This window comes from Dendrobates tinctorius, unplaced genomic scaffold (genome assembly GCF_039654945.1).
Source record: "Dendrobates tinctorius isolate UK_male_01 unplaced genomic scaffold, ASM3965494v1 ptg000074l, whole genome shotgun sequence".
Classification (NCBI taxonomy): domain Eukaryota; kingdom Metazoa; phylum Chordata; class Amphibia; order Anura; family Dendrobatidae; genus Dendrobates; species Dendrobates tinctorius.
The window spans coordinates 19,265,913-19,285,847 of NW_027361742.1; the positions used below are offsets into that span (position 1 = coordinate 19,265,913).

Consider the following 19,935-nt stretch of genomic DNA (forward strand, 5'->3'; position numbering starts at 1 on the left):
TTTCCATATTAGTGTTCATGTAATGGTTTATTTTTTCCCTTTATAGTTTCTCCTTGAATTCCCTTGAAGGGGTTAACCTCCCTGGCTTGAGCCACTATAAGCGCTTAAACCCCCCCCTTATGTATGGGCGCTATAGATCCAGTGTATATAATCGCCAAACTGTAACCCATTACTATGAATTACATCCTTCTCCCCTGACATGCGCACTCCTCTCAGTGTTGTGGCTCACATGACCGTCATGTCACTTAGCGATGATGCGATCGCTCCGGTCACATGACCGCTTCTGTTACTGACATGCGCTGTTTACCCAGCACTGCCACACACACAGCGCAGGCGCCAAGCATCGGCAACATGTGACCGCTATAACACGGTCCCTGGAAAATGAGAAATGCCTTAACGTGGCTTCCAGATACACATAACTTGGCCATTTTATGCGCTAAACTTTCCCAATTTTTCATATTTCTAATGCAGTAATGCAATTCATTTTTCATTTTTCATATTTGCATGTTATGGCGCTACAGTGTGCTTCCTTTTTTGCTTGAATGGGGAAGCAAAGTCGTCAGGGAGTGGAGGATAGTAAACACACCTACAGTGCCCATTTCAATGCCAATGACATCAATTCTTATTACTTAAGCTTGTCAACCTTAATTTGCTTTATAATAATAGTTACACATTGAAAACTGGGGGTTATTTGCTAAAGTTGTGGGGGGGGTAGGGCTGGCTCCAGGTTTTCATGTGCCCCGGGCGAAAGAGTGTCAGTGGGCCCCTTTAACACATACCACAATTCATGATGCTCCGATACGGCAGAGAAATATTGGTATAGTGCAACGACAAATACTTCACTTTCACTTCTTATATTACATGACTGATATCTATTTTAAATTGTACAATAGCTCAAAAAAAGGACAGTATATTACTCCATACAGTATTATGACCACCACATTGTGCGCCATACAGAATAATGAGCCTCATATATTGCTCCATACAGAATAATTGGTCCCATATAATGTTCCATACAGTATATGATGAGCTCCACAAAATATATGATGGTCCCCATATAATGTGCCATACAGTATAGGACGGTCCTCATAGAGTAGAATGAGCCCCACATATTGCTCCATACAGTATAATGAATCGCATATAAAGCTCCATAAAGTATATGATGGGCCCCATATATTGATCCATACAGAATGGACTCCATATAATGCTCCATACAGAAAAGGCCCCATATGTGCTCCATGTAATGCTCCATACCCTATATGATGCCCCATAAATAATGAACCCCATTTGATGCTCCAGTATATGATGGGCCCCATGGATGATGCTCCATTGTATGATGAGCCTATATAATGCTCCATATATAATGGGCCCCATATGATGCTATAGTATAAGATGGGCCCCATATGATGCTCCAGTATATGATGGGCCCCATGGATGATGCTCCAGTGTATGATGGACCTATACACTGTGTGCAGAATTATAAGGCAAATGAGTATTTTGATCACATCATCCTTTTCATACATGTTGTGCTACTCCAAGCTGTATAGGCTTGAAAGCCAACTGCCAATTATGTAAATCAGGTGATTTGCATCTCTGTAATGAGGGGTGTGGTCTAATCACATCAACACCCTATATAAGGTGTGCTTAATTATTAGGTAACTTCCTTTCCTTTGGCAAAATGGGTCAGAAGAGAGATTCGACGGACTCTGAAAAGTCAAAAATTGTGAGATGTCTTGCAGGGGGATGCAGCAGTCTTGAAATTGCCAAACTTTTGAAGCGTGATCACTGAACAATCAAGCGTTTCATGGCAAATAGCCAACAGGGTCGCAAGAAGCGTGTTGATAAAAAAAGGCTCAAAATAACTGTCCATGAATTGTGGAAAATCAAGCGTAAAGCTGCCAAGATGCCATTTGTCACCAGTTTTGCCATATTTCAGAGCTGCAACGTTACTGGAGTATCAAAAAGCACAAGGTGTGCCATACTCAGGGACATGGCTAAGGTAAGGAAGGCTGGAAAACAACCACCTTTGAACAAGAAACATAAGATAAAACGTCAAGACTGGGCCAAGAAATATGTTGACAGTTTTTTGTATGGTTTTATGGACTGATGAAATGAGAGTGACTCTTGATGGGCCAGATGGATGGGCCCGAGGCTGGATCAGTAAAGGCCAGAGAGCTCCACTCTGACTCAGATGACAGCAAAGTGGAGGTGGGGTACTGGTATGGGCTGGTATCATCAAAGATGAACTTGTGGGACCTTTTCGGGTTGAGGATGGAGTGAAGCTCAACTCCCAGACCTACTGCCAGTTTCTGGAAGACACCTTCTTCAACCAGTGGTACAGGAAGAAGTTGGTATCGTTCAAAAAAAACATGATTTTCATGCAGGCCAATTCTCCATCACATGCATCCAAATACTCCACAGCGTGGCTGCCCAGTAAAGGTCTAAAAGAAGAAAAAATAACGAGATGGCCCCCTTGTTCACCTGATCTGAACCCCATAGAGAACCTGTGGTCCCTCATAAAGTGTGAGATCTACAGGGAGTCTAAACATTACATCTCTGGGAACAGTGTCAGGGAGGCTGTGGTGGCTGCTGCACGAAATGTTGATCGTAAACAGATCAAGCAACTGACAGAATGTATGGATAGAAGGCTTTTGAGTGTCATTGTAAAGAAAGTTGGCTATGTTGGTCCCTTTTTTTTTGGTTTTGGATGTCAGAAATGTTTATTTCTACATTTTGTGTTGTTATATTGGTTTACCTGGTGAAAATAAACAAGTGAGATGGGTATATATATTTGGTTTTCATTAAGTTGCCTAATAATTCTGCACAGTAATAGTTACCTGCACAAACAGATATCCTCCTAAGATAGCCAAATCTAAAAAAAAACCCACTTCAACTTCCAAAAATATTAAGCTTTGATATTTATGAGTCTTTTCGGTTGATTGAGAACATAGTTGATGTTCACTAATAAAAAGAATCCTCTCAAATACAACTTTCCTAGTAATAATTATGCAAACAAGTATTAACCTAGGGCCTTGTCAGATCACTCCCCTGTTATGGCGACATTTAATTGGGAAAATGGCAGTAGAGAGGAACTGGCTCCATGGTCGTTTAACGCATTCTGGTTACCTATTATTCAAGCAGATGCTAGGATCACTGACTTGCTAAAAGAATTTTTCGCTATTAATGAGGGTACAGACCCCAGGGAAATAATATGGGATCCGTCTAAAGCTTATCTGAGAGGACTGTTGATCTCGGAAGTGAATAGAGTTACTGTAGAACTAAGTCTAGAGAATATGAGGAACTTTTACAGAAGGAAGCTATCTCTGCATAAATGCAATACTTGAAAACTCCGTCGGATATACATTTTAACGCATTAAAAGATGCGGAAAAACGATCAGCCCAACATAAGCTTTCAAAAGCTGCAGATAAAAGATACTTCTGGTGGCAGGTCTATTTCGGGGAGGGGGAGGGAACTGGACATCTACTAGCTAACCTTATCAAGACTCAATCTGGCCCTGCAATGGTAGCGGAGATAAAAAAAACAAAAATGGGGAACTAGAAAGATCTTCTGAGGCAATTCTAGCAACTTTTAGCAAGTTTTTTGAGACATTATATAATTTGCAGGGCGGGTTCTCTGACGAGTTGCTCAGTAGCTTTTTGGGGACTGCTGGTCTGCCTACTCTGTCGGAATCGGAAGCTGTTGAGCTTGAGGCACTTATTATTCTGGAGGAATTAGAGGAGGCTCTAGATTCTATGGCAGGGAATAAGACACCGGGGTCTGATGGGCTGCCTGTGGAGGTATATAAGCAGTACTCAAATATAATGCTTCCACAGCTGTTGAAGGTATTTGAGGCGGCTATGGAAGATGGGCACTTGCCCTGGTCCTTGAATGAAGCAATCATAGTAGTGATCCCCAAGGCTGATAAGGATCCTTGTCTTCCAGAGTCATACAGGCCTATCTCCCTTTTAAACGTTGATGTCAAGATTATTGCAAAGATTCTGGCGATGCGGCTGTCAAGAGTAATATCTAGTATTATTCATCCAGATCAAACTGGTTTTATGCCAGAGAAATCAGCTGCAATTAATATCCGGCGGTTGTATCTAAATTTCCAGATCCCATCAAAGGGAAAGGAACCTAGGGCTGTTGCATCTTTGGATGCTACTAAAATATTTGACAGCGTCGAATGGCCATATCTGTGGGCTATATTAGCCAAGATGGGTTTCCGTAAAAATTTTATTGCCTGGATACAGCTGCTGTATTCGAGTCCAGATGCCAAAATTAGAATTAATGGGGAGTTCTTACATATAATATACTTACACAGAGGGACCAGACAGGGGTGCCCCCTGTCTTCCCTGCTGTTTGCTCTGGCAATTGAGCCCTTGGCAGTAGTAATTCGGGCGACACCTGAAATTAAGGGGTTTTGGTATGAGTCTTTGCAGGAAAAAATAGCGTTGTATGCTGATGACATGCTCTTGTTTTTGGGAGAGTGGCCACCTTCTCTGAGGGTGGCAATGGAAGTCTTTGGATCCTTCGCAGTGATCTCTGGTTCATGTATCAACTGGGAGAAATCTTCAATTATGCCGGTGGGAGATGCTCCCGAGAACTCCTTGGAAGTGGCCGGACGATTAAATGTAGTCAAAGAGTTTAAATACTTGGGAATTCATATTGGGTATAATATACAAGATTTTGAGCTTTTAAATATTACCCCGCTAATTGCTAAATTTCATCAAAAAATAAAGAACTGGTGCAAGTTACCGCTGAGTATGGTGGGAAGGGCAAACCTGGTAAAAATGGTTCTCATGCCACAAGCATTGCATGCCCTCCACAATGCGCCCATTTGGATTCCTGGTCAAATCTTTTATCAGATAAACAGAATATTTAGAGTGCTTATCTGGAAGAGGAGTTTTCCTAGAATTCGGTTGGAGGATTTGCGTACATCTAAAGAACTGGGGGGATTAGCGGTTCCTGACCCGTTTCTGCATTATCTTGCAGCGCAGTTGCAACATTTCAGAGGATGGGAGGAGGAGGATTCCTTCATGCGATGTTCCTCGGGATGTATGCTTAAATGCGTAGTGGGAAAGGACTTACTGGTGCAGGCGCTAGATTCAGGGCGGTTCCGTCAGGGTCAAGCTATCAATAGTCCGATAATGAAGTGCATGGATAAGGTATGGAAGACGGACAAAGAAATATTGGGTATACTGGGAGTCACGGTGCATTCCCTTATCTGGAGAAACTTGACATGTACAGAGCTAAATAAATTAGAGGGTTTTGAGCTATGGGAGAGGGCTTAAACTAGTATCACAGCTTTATTCGGAAGGGGAATTTCGATCTTTTGAGGATCTCAAACAGACATTTTCCATCCCTAATAAAAGAATTTTTCAATATCTCCAGCTGAGACATGCTTGTGACGCACAACAGCGACTCACTTTACTAGGTAATCCAGCTAAAACTCCACTGTTGGATAGAATAGTGATGGGAGGAGGATCAAGAGGTATTATATCCATGATATATGCAACCATGTTGGAAAAGAGAGTGGCAAGTTTGGAGACGCTGAAGAATAAGTGGCAAGTTGATGTAGGTGATTTAACAGATGATGAATGGGAGGATGCATTGCAAGAAGTCATGAAAGTCTCGGTTAGCGAGGCGCAGAGAGTGTCACATCTTTATTTGCTTCATCGAGTTTATCGAACCCCTGTACGGCTGTTGAAAATGGGCTATGCTAGAGAGGCAGATTGTTGGAAATGTGGAACGCCCAATGCGGATCTGATACACATGACCTGGAACTGTCCTCGGTTACGTAGGTTTTGGGGAGGTGTGAATGATTTACTTAATACTGTCTATCAATGTCAAATAGTACTAGACTCCAAAATTTCTCTTCTGGGGCGGGTGGAGACTTTGCCGCTTTCGGAGGAGCACCAGCTGGCAATCTCACAAATATTATATCAAGCTCGTAAAAGGGTGGCGGCTCACTGGAAAGGATCTATACCCACATTCACGGAAGTAACCGATGCAGTTAATAATAATAAAGATATGGAAAAATATGTATATCAAAAGAGAAGAACAACTAAGAAATGGGAAGATATGTGGGCACCTTGGTTGGACACACCCAGGTTGGTGCCTCCTAGATTAACATGGATGAGAGTGTTGAGGAGGATATAACCCAAAAATTGTAGCTGTGAGAGGCCAAATGCATCGGGAGAGACGAGAGGTGTTTTTTCGGGTGAGGGTGGGGGGTGAGTTGGGAGGGATTTTTGTGGGGTTCTATTGTGTTTATGTAATACACTATTTGGGTAATATCTTGTATATGACTACCTGTTTTTTCAATTTTTGAAAATGTTTAATAAAAAATTACCTGATATAAAAAAAATAATTATGCAAACAGTGTATAATGCTCCATATATAATGGGTCCCATTTTTAATTCGCAGGTGTATGATGGGCCCCATGGATGATGCTCCAGTGTATGATAGGCCCCATTTATAATGCTCCAGTGTATGATGGGCCCATATACTGCTCCATATATAATGGGCCCCATATGATGCACTAGTGTTTAATGGGCCCTATCTATGATGCTCAAGTGTATGATGGGCCCCATTTATAATGCTCCAGTGTATGATGGGCCCATATAATGCTCCATATATAATGGGCCCCATATGATGCTCCAGTGTATAATGGGCCCTATCTATGATGCTCAAGTGTGTGATGGGCCCCATACATAATTCTCCAGTGTATAATGCTCCCCATATATTGCTCCAAACATTAAAAAATGAAATACCTCTCCTCGCTGGGCACTACTCTAGACTCCTCAGCGTCGCCATCTTCCAGCTCTCTGCACTTGGACTGTTCAGGCAGAGGGCGTACAGACGTAACATCATCGCGCTCTCTGATCTGAATGTCACTGTCAGGAAACACGGAAGAGGTCACAGCGGTGGAGCAGGGAGAGGTAAGTATTGCAAGTGCTGGTGCCCTGAGCAAGCAGGGGGGCCCACTCGTGGGAGACAGCAGTGGCACAGGGCCCCTCATAGCATGTGTCTGTGACGGTGAGTGGGCACCCCCACCATCAGAGACTTTTGCGTACTGTGAGGGGCCCTGTGCCAGTGCCATTGCCCAAGAGTGGGCCCCCCACTTGCTCCGGGCCCTGGCACTTGCCCGGGTGCGCCAGGTGCTGACGCTGGCCCTGGAGGGGTAAAGGCCAGTTAGGGATGTGGAAAAACTGGCATATGTTGAGGTGTAGGCTGGACGTTCAGCAGCTGCAAATGGAGGAATTGCATAAGTCGGAGGAAGAGGAGGACAAAGCAAACCATTTTGCTGGCAACCTATGTGTCATCAGGGGAAGGTGGTACAAAAGCCTTTGAAACCCAGGCAAGGTTCATTTTAATGAAGGTGAGATCAACAACATTTTGGGTCGACAGCCACGTCCTTCTTTCTGTCAGCATTGATCCAGTAGCACTGAAGACTCTTTCTGATAGCACACTACCAGCAAGACAAGCGAGCTCCTGTAAGGCATATTGTGCCAATTCAGGCTAGATGTCCAGTTTAGAGGCCCAGTAGTCAAAGGGAAATTAACTGTGAGGGAGAACATCGATAGGGGAGGAGAGGTAATTTTGAACCATAGTTGACAACTGCTGTCTCCTGTCTGTTGCAATCAATTCAGTATTAACAGTCGTGTGAGCAATCCTCGAGAAATCAGTCCACAACATGGTCATGAAACCCCTGTCTCCAATGCCAGTTCGGCTGTGTGCACCAAGAACACCACTTCCTTTTGGCCCAGTACAGCTCGTGGTAGAACCTTCACTGCTGCAGTGTGCTGGGAATGCTTCTAACAAACGAGTTGCTTGTTTGTTTGCCAATATTAGCTCTAGGTTCTCCTGTGGCATGATGTTCTGTAATTTGCTTTTATAGCATGGATCGAGGATGCTGGCCAACTAGTAGTCGTCATCCTTCATAATTTTGACAATGCCGGGGTCCCTTTTTAGGATCCGCAAGAGATAATCACACGTGTGGGCCAATGTTTCAGGTGTCAATGATGCACTGACAGTGGTGGGTGGAGGAGCACTTTCTGCCAAATCCACATCCCTCCAGTCACGCACAAACCCTGTACCTGACCTTGGCACGCCAACATTTGCTCTTGCCCCCTGAGAAGCATCCTCCTCCCCAAAATAATATATCCAAAGGGAATTCGTAGTTATATTCCGCACTGCCGCTGAGACAAATTCCAGGAGAATGCTGTACGATTGCAGTGGTTTTATTCAACGTGTTTCAGGGGTCTCATGCCCCCTTCATCAGGAAATACCACACAGTACATACAGGCATCACAGACATAAATAGTTTTGAGAGGACGCTGGATTTAAAAAAAAATGAGCACCAACAAGTCAGATGATGCCGTGTCAAAGTTCAATGACATCACATAGTTAACAATTCAAGTAGAATACAGTATATTACAAAGATATGCATAGTATAAAAGACTGTTGATTTATCTTGCATTTCCAGGAAATAAGTCTGGTTTACGGTTTTGACAAAACCGTAAACCGGACTTATTTCCTGGAAATGCAAGATAACATCAACAGTCTTCTATACTATGCATATCTTTGTAATATATTCCACATGAATTGTTAAGTATGTGATGTCATTGAACTTTAGTTTTATAGGGAACAAATTTGTGGACTTTTGTGCGCTGCTTGACAAACCACCACATCCAAGTTATGTTGAAGGATTAACCATTTATTACCCAACGCGTTTCAAAGTGTACAACACTTCTTCTTCAGGGGATGACATGTCAACCCCTGAAGAAGAAGTGTTGTACACTTTGAAACGCGTTGGGTAATAAATGGTTAATCCTTCAACATAACTTGGATGTGGTGGTTTGTCAAGGAGCGCACGAAAGTCCATAAATTTGTTCCCTATAAAACTAATGTTTTGGCGGTCACGGAGTGGACCCTTGGACGTGCAGCAAGCTGACTATTAACCTTACGTGCTAAAATCTCTCCTGGAAAGGGTGAGTATTAGTGTTGAGCATTCCGATACCGCAAGTATCGGGTATCGGCCGATACTTGCTGTATCGGAATTCCGATACCGACTTCCGATATTTTTTCAATATCGGAATTCGGCATCGGAATCGGAAGTTCAGTTGATTGACGGCCTGACGTCATCATGATGCGCGGTGTGTGCGCATCATGATGCGCCGTCATTTCGGGCCTTCCGGGGGTCTCTGCCGGCCTGCCGGGGGGCTGTGCCGGCCTGCCGGGGGGCTGTGTGGACTGCCCGGGGTCTCTGCCGGCCTGCCGGGGGGCTGTGCCGGCCTGCCGGTGGTCTGTGCACCCTGTGGGGGTCTGTACCGGCCTGCCGGGGGGCTGTGCCTGCCTGCCGGGGGGCTGTGCTGATGTCCGGGGGTCTGTGCAAGCATCGTCCGATGGGACTACAAGTCCCATCGGGCGATGCCTGCTACCATGACAGTGATTGACACATTAGCCAATGATGGGACAGTAGTAGTCCCATCATCCGGCTAATGTGTTAAATGTTAAAAAAAAAAAAAAAAAAAAAAATACTACATACATACTACATGCATGCTACATACATACTACATGCTACATACATACTACATATATACTACATACATACTACATACATACTACATATATACTACATACATACTACATACATGCTACATACATACTACATACATGCTACATACATACTACATGCTACATACATACTACATGCATGCTACATACATACTACATACATGCTACATACATACTACATGCATGCTACATACATACTACATGCTACATACATACTACATGCTACATACATACTACATGCTACATACATACTACATGCATGCTACATACATACTACATGCATGCTACATACATACTGCATGCTACATACATACTACATACATACTACATGCATGCTACATACATACTACATGCTACATACATACCACATACATACTACATGCATGCTACATATATACTACATACATACTACATACATACTACATGCATGCTACATACATACTACATGCTACATACATACCACATACATACTACATGCATGCTACATACATACTACATGCTACATACATACCACATACATACTACATACATGCTACATATATACTACATGCATGCTACATACATACTACATATATACTACATGCATGCTACATACATACTACATACATACCACATATATACTACATACATACAATACATACATAGACATACAGTACATATAACATAGAGTAACATACTTACCAATACTTGTCACATTGTTCCCCGAAGCCATTGTCTTTCCGGAATAAATATTAACATAACAAACCACAAAAATACTCACCCACGATCCGAAGCAGTCCACGAGTGTGTCCCACGACGATCTTGGGTAGAGAACGGCAGCATCAGATGATGCTGCCGTTCTCTACGGGCTGCAGGAATCCAATGACGGAAGGTAGGTATCCTTCCGCACTGTATTCCTCCGCCACTTAAAAAAAAAAAAGTCCCTAGTCTCACTTTATGCCATTGCTGCGTGGGAATTTCCCACACAGCAATGGCATAAAGTGAGACTAGGGACTTTTTTTTTTTTAAGTGGCGGAGGAATACAGTGCGGAAGGATACCTACCTTCCGTCATTGGATTCCTGCAGCCCGTAGAGAACGGCAGCAACAGCTGATGCTGCAGTTCTCTACCCAAGATCGTCGTGGGACACACTCGTGGACTGCTTCGGATCGTGGGTGAGTATTTTTGTGGTTTGTTATGTTAATATTTATTCCGGAAAGACAATGGCTTCGGGGAACAATGTGACAAGTATTGGTAAGTATGTTACTCTATGTTATATGTACTGTATGTCTATGTATGTATTGTATGAATGTATTGTATGTATGTAGTATATATGTGGTATGTATGTAGCATGCATGTAGTATATATGTAGTATGTATGTAGCATGCATGTAGTATATATGTAGTATGTATGTAGCATGTATGTAGTATGTATGTGGTATGTATGTAGCATGTAGTATGTATGTAGCATGCATGTAGTATATATGTAGTATGTATGTAGCATGTAGTATATATGTAGCATGCATGTAGTATGTATGTAGCATGCATGTAGTATGTATATGGTATGTATGTAGCATGTAGTATGTATGTAGCATGCATGTAGTATATATGTGTTATGTATGTGGTATGTATGTAGTATGTATGTAGTATGTATGTAGTATGTATGTAGTATGTATGTAGTATGTATGTAGTATATATGTAGTATGTATGTAGCATGTAGTATGTATGTAGTATGTATGTAGCATGCATGTAGCATGCAGTATGTATGTAGCATGCATGTAGTATATATGTAGTATGTATGTAGCATGTAGTATGTAGCATGCATGTAGTATATATGTAGTATGTAGCATGTAGTATGTATGTAGCATGCATGTAGTATATATGTGTTATGTATGATGCATGTAGCATGCATGTAGTATGTATGTAGTATATATGTAGTATGTATGTAGCATGCAGTATGTATGTAGCATGCATGTAGTATATATGTAGTATGTATGTTGCATGTAGTATGAATGTAGCATGTATGTAGTATGCATGTTGTATGTATGTAGCATGTAATTTTTTTTTTTTTTTTTTTTTTACATTTAACACATTAGCCGGATGATGGGACTACTACTGTCCCATCATTGGCTAATGTGTCAATCACTGTCATGGTAGCAGGCATCGCCCGATGGGACTTGTAGTCCCATCGGACGATGCCTGCACAGACCCCCGGAGCCTGCACAGACCCCCGGAGCCTGCACAGACCACCGGCAGGCCGGCACAGCCCCCCGGCAGGCCGGCACAGCCCCCCGGAGCCTGCACAGACCACCGGCAGGCCGGCACAGACCACCGGAGCCTGCACAGACCCCCTGGCAGGCCGGCACAGCCCCCCGAAAGGCCCGTACAGACCCCAGAGAGGCTGTACAAGGGCAGGAAAGGATTTTTCTTATTCCGATACCGGAAGTCCCATAGACTTGAATGGGACTTCCGGTATCGGAATCGGCGATACCGATACTTTTTTTAAAGATCGGCCGATACCATCCGATACGATACTTTGAAGTATCGGACGGTATCGCTCAACTCTAGTGAGTATAATTATCTTATTTTCTTTCAAGTTTACCCAGGTAAGACCCTATTGCGCTCTTTCCTCCTATAGATTATATTCATTGAACTTTGACACTGCATCATCTGACTTGTTGGCGCTTATTTTTTTGAAATCCAGCGTCCTCTCAAAACTATTTATGTCTGTGATGCCTGTATGTACTGTGTGGTATTTCCTGATGAAGGGGGCATGAGACCCCTGAAATGCATTGAATATAACCACTGCAATCGTACAGCATTCTCCTGGAATTTGTCTCAGCGGCAGCGCGGAATATAACTACGAATTCCCTTTGGATATATCTTTTCTTCTGGTCACTAAGGACCTGTGGATCTGCAGCAGCTGCTACCTACATGCTCTTATCTCATCCTAACCAGGTGAGCAAATTTCATGATATACTCTATCCTTTGTAACGTGGATAAGGCCCTATTGCGCTTTTTGTCTCCTCCCCAAAATAATCATCCCCCTCATCCTCCTCCTCCTCTTCCTCTTCTTCCTCCACCTCATCCAGGACAGTTCCCTGAGCAGACAATGGATGACTGTCATCAAGGCTTTCCTCCTCCTCCTCTTCCTCCTCCGCTGATGACGCCTGATCCTTAATGTGCGTCAAAGTTTGCATGAGCAGACGCATAAGTGGGATGCTAATGCTTATGATGGCGTCGTCTGTGCTTACCAGCCATGTGCATTCCTCAAAACACTGAAGGACTTTACAGAGGTCTTTCAGTTTTGACCAGTGCACATCGGACAACTCCATGTCTGCCCTCAAACTGCCTGCTCGTGTATCCTGCCACAAATGAATTACAGCCTGCCTTTGTTCGCACAGCCTGTCAACCATGTGCATGGTGGAGTTCCACCTTGTTGCAACGTCTATGATTAGGCGGTGCTTGGGGAGGTGGAGAGATCACTGCAGCCTCTGCAATGTAGGTGTTCAAAGCCAGTGTACGCGGATAAGAGGATGAGTACTTTCTTGTCCTACTCAGAGTGTCTGGTAGGGTGAGCTGGACTTGAGAGCTGCATATGGGGGAACTAGCGGTGGACCTGACGGACTGAGAGGGAGTTGGTGATGGTGGTGGTGGTGATGGCCTACATTCAGTCTTTCGTTACAAAAACATTGTGATTCCCTGACTGCTTTGGCCTTGTGATGACACCTCAACATTTCTTGCTGCTGGTGTGTTTACCGGTGGGCTTACAGTGGGGGAAGTGATGGAGCATTGCTGGCTACCTTCAGTCGGAGCAGGTGCATATGTGCTACCTGAAGTTTTGTATTCCATCCACGCTTGCAAGTGCATGGTGGATAAATGTCTAAGCATGCAACTGGTATTCAAATTTCGGAGATTTTTCCCTCGGCTAAAGGTCCTTCCGCACTTCTTACAGATAACCTTTGCCTCATCAATAGGATTTTGGTCAAAAAAGTGCCACACTGCACTCTTCCTACTGTGGTATAAATTTTCAGGGCTTGCACGCTGTGCTAATTTGACCGTCTGGTCATGCTGTCCTGCAACTCTTTTTGTTTTTTTACCACATTTTTGGCCAGTTATGGGCCTGCCAGATAACCGCTGCTGCGATGATGATGCCTGCTGTGGATCCTTCTCCTGTTTTGACCTATTGCCAGCGGCACCCTCTTCCCCCAATGGATGCCAATCCGGGTCAACAACTGGGTCATCCATCACCTCCTCTTCAATTTCATCTGCACCTTCCTCTGTGTCACCGTATAAGGTGGTATAGTATGCGGGAAGGGGCACCTGAGTTTCATCAGGGTCAGATTCTGGCTCAGTAGACTGCGAGGGCAATGTAGTGCTCTGGGTCAATGTACCAGCAGAATCATCTAGCAGTGGCTGTGCATCAGTGCACTCCATGTCAGATTTATCTTGGACTGGGGAATTTAGGATTTGACTTGATAACCCTGGCATGGTATGTGAAAAGAGCTCCGTGGAGTAATCTGAAGTGTGGCCTGCCGCATTCTTCACTTTTGGTGAGGGTGAAGGACACAAGGAAAGGTGTTGCTCCTGACCAGAAGCCTGCACTGACGATTCAGTGCTTGCAGTTTTTGAAACTTCAGAAGAGGAGGCGATTGAGCTGGAGGCTGTTTCGGCAATGTAAGCCAAAACCTGCTCCTGATGCTCTGGCTTTAAAAGCGGTTTACCCACGCCCAGCTAAGGGAACCTTACAGTCTTTCTTGAGCCAGATGATGACGCTGGCTCAACATTTCCCTCCTTAGCTGCTATTGTGCGTTTGGCATAACCAGCAGATGTACCACCACCACCATCAGTACCAGCTGCCCCCCCACCCACGTACGTGGCCTCTTCCACATGTTTGGGAAAATGTACCAAAAATACCAGCAGATATATGGTACTATATGAGGAGCGTACAGCTGTATAAGGTGTAGTGAAAAATTTAAATCTCTGTATATATTTCCTTAGTCACAGACGCTCTCCCAGTATGTATTTGACCGCAATCCAACCAGCAGATATATGGTACTATATGAGGAGCGAACAGCTGTATAAGGTGTAGTGAAAATTTTAAATCTCCATATATATTTCCTTAGTCACAGATGCTCTCCCAGTATGCATTTGACCATAATCCAACCAGCAGATATATGGTACTATATGAGGAGCATACAGCTGTATGTGGTGTAGTGAAAATTTTAAATCTCTGTATATATTTCCTTAGTCACAGACGCTCTCCCAGTATGTTTTTCATCGTAATCCAACCATCAGATATATGGTACTATATGAGGAGCGCACAGCTCTATACGGTGTATGGAAAAATGTAAATCTATGTATATTTATATCCAGAGTCACACACACATGCTGTCTCAGTATGGATTTGACCGTAATCCAAACAGCAGATATACGGTACTGTATCAGAAGCGGACAGCTCTATACGCTGTATGGAAAAATTTAAATCTTTGTATATTTATTTCCGGAGTCACACACACACGCTGTCTCAGTATGGATTTGACCGCATTATATGAGGATCATACAGCTCTATATGGTGTATGGAAAAATGTAAATCTGTGTATATTTATTTCCGGAGTCACACACACACGCTGTCTCAGTATGGATTTGACCGTGATCCAAACAGCAGATATACGGTACTGTATCAGAAGCGGACAGCTCTATACGCTGTATGGAAAAATGTAAATCTATGTATATTTATTTCCGGAGTCACACACACACACGCTGTCTCAGTATGGATTTGACCGCACTATATGAGGAGCGTACAGCTCTATACGGTCTATGGAAAAATGTAAATCTATGTATATTTATTTCCGGAGTCACACACACACGCTGTCTCAGTATGGATTTGACCGTAATCCAAACAGCAGATATACGGTACTGTATCAGAAGCGGACAGCTCTATACGCTGTATGGAAAAATTTAAATCTATTGTGGTGCAGTGACCTCTGTGTCCGCTAGGGGGCGCTGTGTGGGTGTCCCAGGACAGCCGTATAAACATTTCCATTGCCCTGATAGGTGTAGGATACTGAAAGATCATAATGATCAGCAGAGGTACTGCTGACTAGTACGTTCTGTTACAATGTGTCAGGGAAACCTGTGTGTGGTTGTGTGCAATAAGACCTTGGGTGAGGTCATAGCCATGTGATCATCTGTGGGTGTGGTTATGGACCATATAAGGTACCTGAGGTCTGGTCACATGGGGGTGAATGCTGGGACCTGATTGGTCCAGTTTTGAAGGTCCCGTGTGGAGAACGATCTCCTCACTAACAGCACGTGTGGACGCTGTGACTAATGGCGATGTGTGCCTGACCGTTCCCAGGGAGAGGGAAGGAACTTTTGCAGTGTAAAGCAGCATGCAAGGTAACCCGGAAATGGGACTGCTACTGAGAGACTGTATAGCCTGCTGGCTAGATGTAGCACAGCCTGTGTGACTAGGAGGGCTATAGGGGAGCAGAGCTCCAGTGTGAAGATACCCTACTGTCTGCTATAAGACTGTTGCATATTACTGCTGGAGGTTTATGAAGGATGAATAAACCTCATGGACTATGATTTGTTGGAAAATCCTGTGCCGGATGTGTTTTTGATCGCTGCAAACGAGTGTCCCCTAACCCTGAAGGACAGTGCTACCTCACACTATGTATATTTATTTCCGGAGTCACACACACACGCTGTATCAGTATGGATTTGACCGTAATCCAAACAGCAGATATACGGTACTGTATCAGAAGCGGACAGCTCTATGCGGTGTATGTATGGAAAAATGTAAATCTATGTATATTTATTTCCGGAGTCACACACACGCTGTCTCAGTATGGATTTGACCGTAATCAAAACACCAGATATACGGTAATGTATCAGAAGTGGACAGCTCTATACGGTGTATGTATGGAAAAATGTAAATCTCCATATATTTTTTTCCAGAGTCACACACAGACGCTGTCTCAGTATGGATTTGACCTTAATCCAAAGAAAAGATATATGGTACTGTATCAGAAGCGGACAGCTCTATATGGTGTATGTATGGAAAAAGCATGTATTTATCTGTGATACCAGCCGGTACACGGTAGTGTGTGAGGAGCGTACAGCCCCAATACGGTGTGGGAAAAAATGAACGCTCGGTAACTGTTCAGAAAAAAGAATAAAAGTAGGAGTGCTGTGTAAAAAGCAGTCTGCACAGCAGTGTGCACACAGCAATGCAGCTATCAGGTAGCCTAATAAGGCAGCCTAATAACCAACGCTGCTGCACACAAAAAATCCTCCCCTGTCACTGCACACTAACTGTACAGCACAATTGCTATCAGCACAAGCACAGAATGTTTTTTCTTCCCTGCTTATCTGTTTTTTTTCCTGCCTATCACTCTCCCTATTGAGAAACAGCGGCAGCCAGCAACCTCTCCCTATGCTAAGATCGGCAGAAGTAAAATGGCGGTCGGTGGTCAGGGCTTTTATAGCCACTGTGATGCCACACAAAGCAAGCCAATCACTACAATCCAATACAATTTAGCGAAAGTCGGCGACTTTTGAATTTGAACGACCCGTTTCGCTCAACTGTAGTCATAAGTATTCAGACCCCTTGCTCAGTCGCTCATATTTAAGTCACATGCTGTCCATTTCCTTGTGATCCTCCTTGAGATGGTTCTACTCCTTCATTGGAGTCCAGCTATGTTTAATTAAACTGATAGGACTTGATTTGTAAAGGTACATACTTGTCTATATAAGACCTCACAATTAACAGTGCATGTCAGGCCAAATGAGAATCATGAGGTCAAAAGAACTGGGCAAGGAGCTCAGAAACAGAATTGTGGCAAGGCACAGATCTGGCCAATGTTACAAAAGAATTTCTGCAGTACTGAAGGTTTCTAAGAGCACAATGGCCTCCATAATTCTTGAACGGAAGAAACATGGGACCACCAGAAGTCTTCCTAGAACTGGCCATCCAGCCAAGCTGAGCAATCGTGGGAGAAGAGCCTCGGTGAGAGAGATAAAGAAGAACCCCAAGATCACTGTGGCTGAGCTTCCCAGATGCAGTAGGGAGATGAGAGAAAGTTCCATGAAGTCAACTATCACTGCAGCCCTCCACCAGTCAGGCCTTTATCGCAGAGTGGCCCGACGGAAGCCTGTCCTCAGTGCAAGACATATGAAAGCCCACATAGAGTTTGCTAAAATACACATGAAAGACTCCCATATTATGAGAAATAAGATTCTCTGGTCTGATGACACGAAGATAGAACTTTTTGTTGATCATTCTTAGTGGTATGTGTGGAGAAAACCAGGCACTGCTCATCACCTGCCCAATACAATTCCAACAGTGAAACATGATGGTGGCAGCATCATGCTATGGGGGTGTTTTTCAACTGCAGGGACAGGACAACTGCTTGCAATTGCAGGAAACATAAATGCAGCCAAGTATAGTGATATCCTGGATGAAAACCTCTTCCACAGTGCTCTGGGCCTCAGACTTGGCTGAAGGTTCACCTTCCAGCAAGACAATGACACTAACCTCACAGTTATCTCCTTCATGACCCAGCCTATTTTGACCTTAATGACCTGGCCATTTTTTGCAATTCTGACCAGTGTCCCTTTATGAGGTAATAACTCAGGAATGCTTCAACGGATCCTAGCAATTCTGAGATTATTTCTTTGTGACATATTGGGCTTCATGTTAGTAGTAAATTTAGGTCAATAATTTTTGCGTTTATTTGTGAAAAAATTGGAAATTTGGCAACATTTTTTAAAATTTTGCAATTTTCAAATTTTGAATTTTTATTCTGATAAACCAGAGTTTTGTGACACAAAATAGTTAATAAATAACATTTTCCACATGTCTACTTTACATCAGCACAATTTTGGAAACACATTTTTTTTTCGTTAGGAAGTTGTAAGGGTTAAAAGTTGACCAGCAATTTCTCATTTTTACATCAAAATTTACAAAACCATTTTTTGAGGGACCACCTCACATTTGAAGTCACTTTGAGGGGTCTATATGGCTGAAAATAACCAAAAGTGACACTATTCTAAAAACTGTACCCTTCAAGCTGATCAAAACCACATTCAAGAAGTTTATTAATCCTTCAGGTGTTTCACAGCAGCAGAAGCAACGTGGAAGGAAAAAATGAACATTTAACTTTTTAGTCATAAAAATGATCTTTTAGCAACAATTTTTATATTTTCTCAAGGGTAAAAGGAGAAAGTGGACCCCAAACATTGTTGTCCAATTTGTCATGAGTACGCTGAAACCTCATATGTGGGGGGTAACCTCTGTTTGGGCACACGGCAGGGCCTGGAATGGAAGGAGTGCCATTTGACTTTTTGAATGGAAAATTAGCTCCAATCGTTAGCTGACACCATGTCGTGTTTGGAGAGCCCCTGTGTGCCTAAACTTTGGAGCTCCCCCACAAGTGACCCCATTTTGGAAACTAGACCCCCTACAGAACTTATCTAGATACATTGTGAGCACTTTGAACCCCCCCACAAATTGATCTGTAAAAATGAAAAAGTACTTAAAAAAAAAAAAAAAAAAATTTAGCCTCAACTTTTTCATTTTCACATGGGCAACAGGATAAAATAGATCATAAAATTTGTTTGGCAATTTCTTCTGAGTACACTATACCACATATGTAGTCATAAACCACTGTTTGGGCGCACGGCAGTGCTTGGAAGGGAAGGAGCACCATTTCACTTTTTGAATGGAAAATTAGCTCCAACCTTTAGCGGACACCATGTCGCGTATGGAGAGCCCCTGTGTGCCTAAACATTGGAGGTCCCCCACAAATTAACCCATTTTGGAAACTAGACCCCCCCAAGGAACTTATCTACATGTGTGGTGAGCACTCTGAACCCCCAAGTGCTTCACAGAAGTTTATAGCGCAGAGCCGTGAAAATAAAAAAGTAATTTTTTTTCCTAAAAAAATGATTTTTTAGCCCGCAATTTTTTTTTTCAAAAGGGTAACAGGAGAAATTGGACCCAAAAAATTGTTGTCCAGTTTGTCCTGAATACGCTAGGCACCCCAAATGTGGGGGGACCACTGTTTGGCACACGTCGGGGCTCGGAAGGGAAGTAGTGACGTTTTGATATGCTGACTTGATGGAATAGTCTGCGGGCGTCATGTTACATTTGCAGAGCCCCTGATGTGCCTAAACAGTAGAAACCCTCCACAAGGGACCCCATTTTGTAAACTAGACCCCCCAAGGAACTCATCTAGATGTGTGGTGAACACTTTGAACCCCCAAGTGCTTCACAGAAGTTTATAACGCAGAGCCGTGAAAATAAAAAAATCTTTTTTTTTCTCAAAAAATGATTTTTTAGCCCACAATTTTTTATTTTCACAACAGTAAC

At 43.3% G+C, this 19,935-nt stretch overlaps 1 protein-coding gene across 2 annotated transcripts in view; it reads left to right on the plus strand.

Moving 5' to 3' along the window:
* The window catches only part of APOBEC4 (apolipoprotein B mRNA editing enzyme catalytic polypeptide like 4), an 89,484-nt gene that overhangs the window by 56,943 nt on the left and 12,606 nt on the right, over positions 1-19,935 (plus strand). The window lies entirely within an intron of this gene.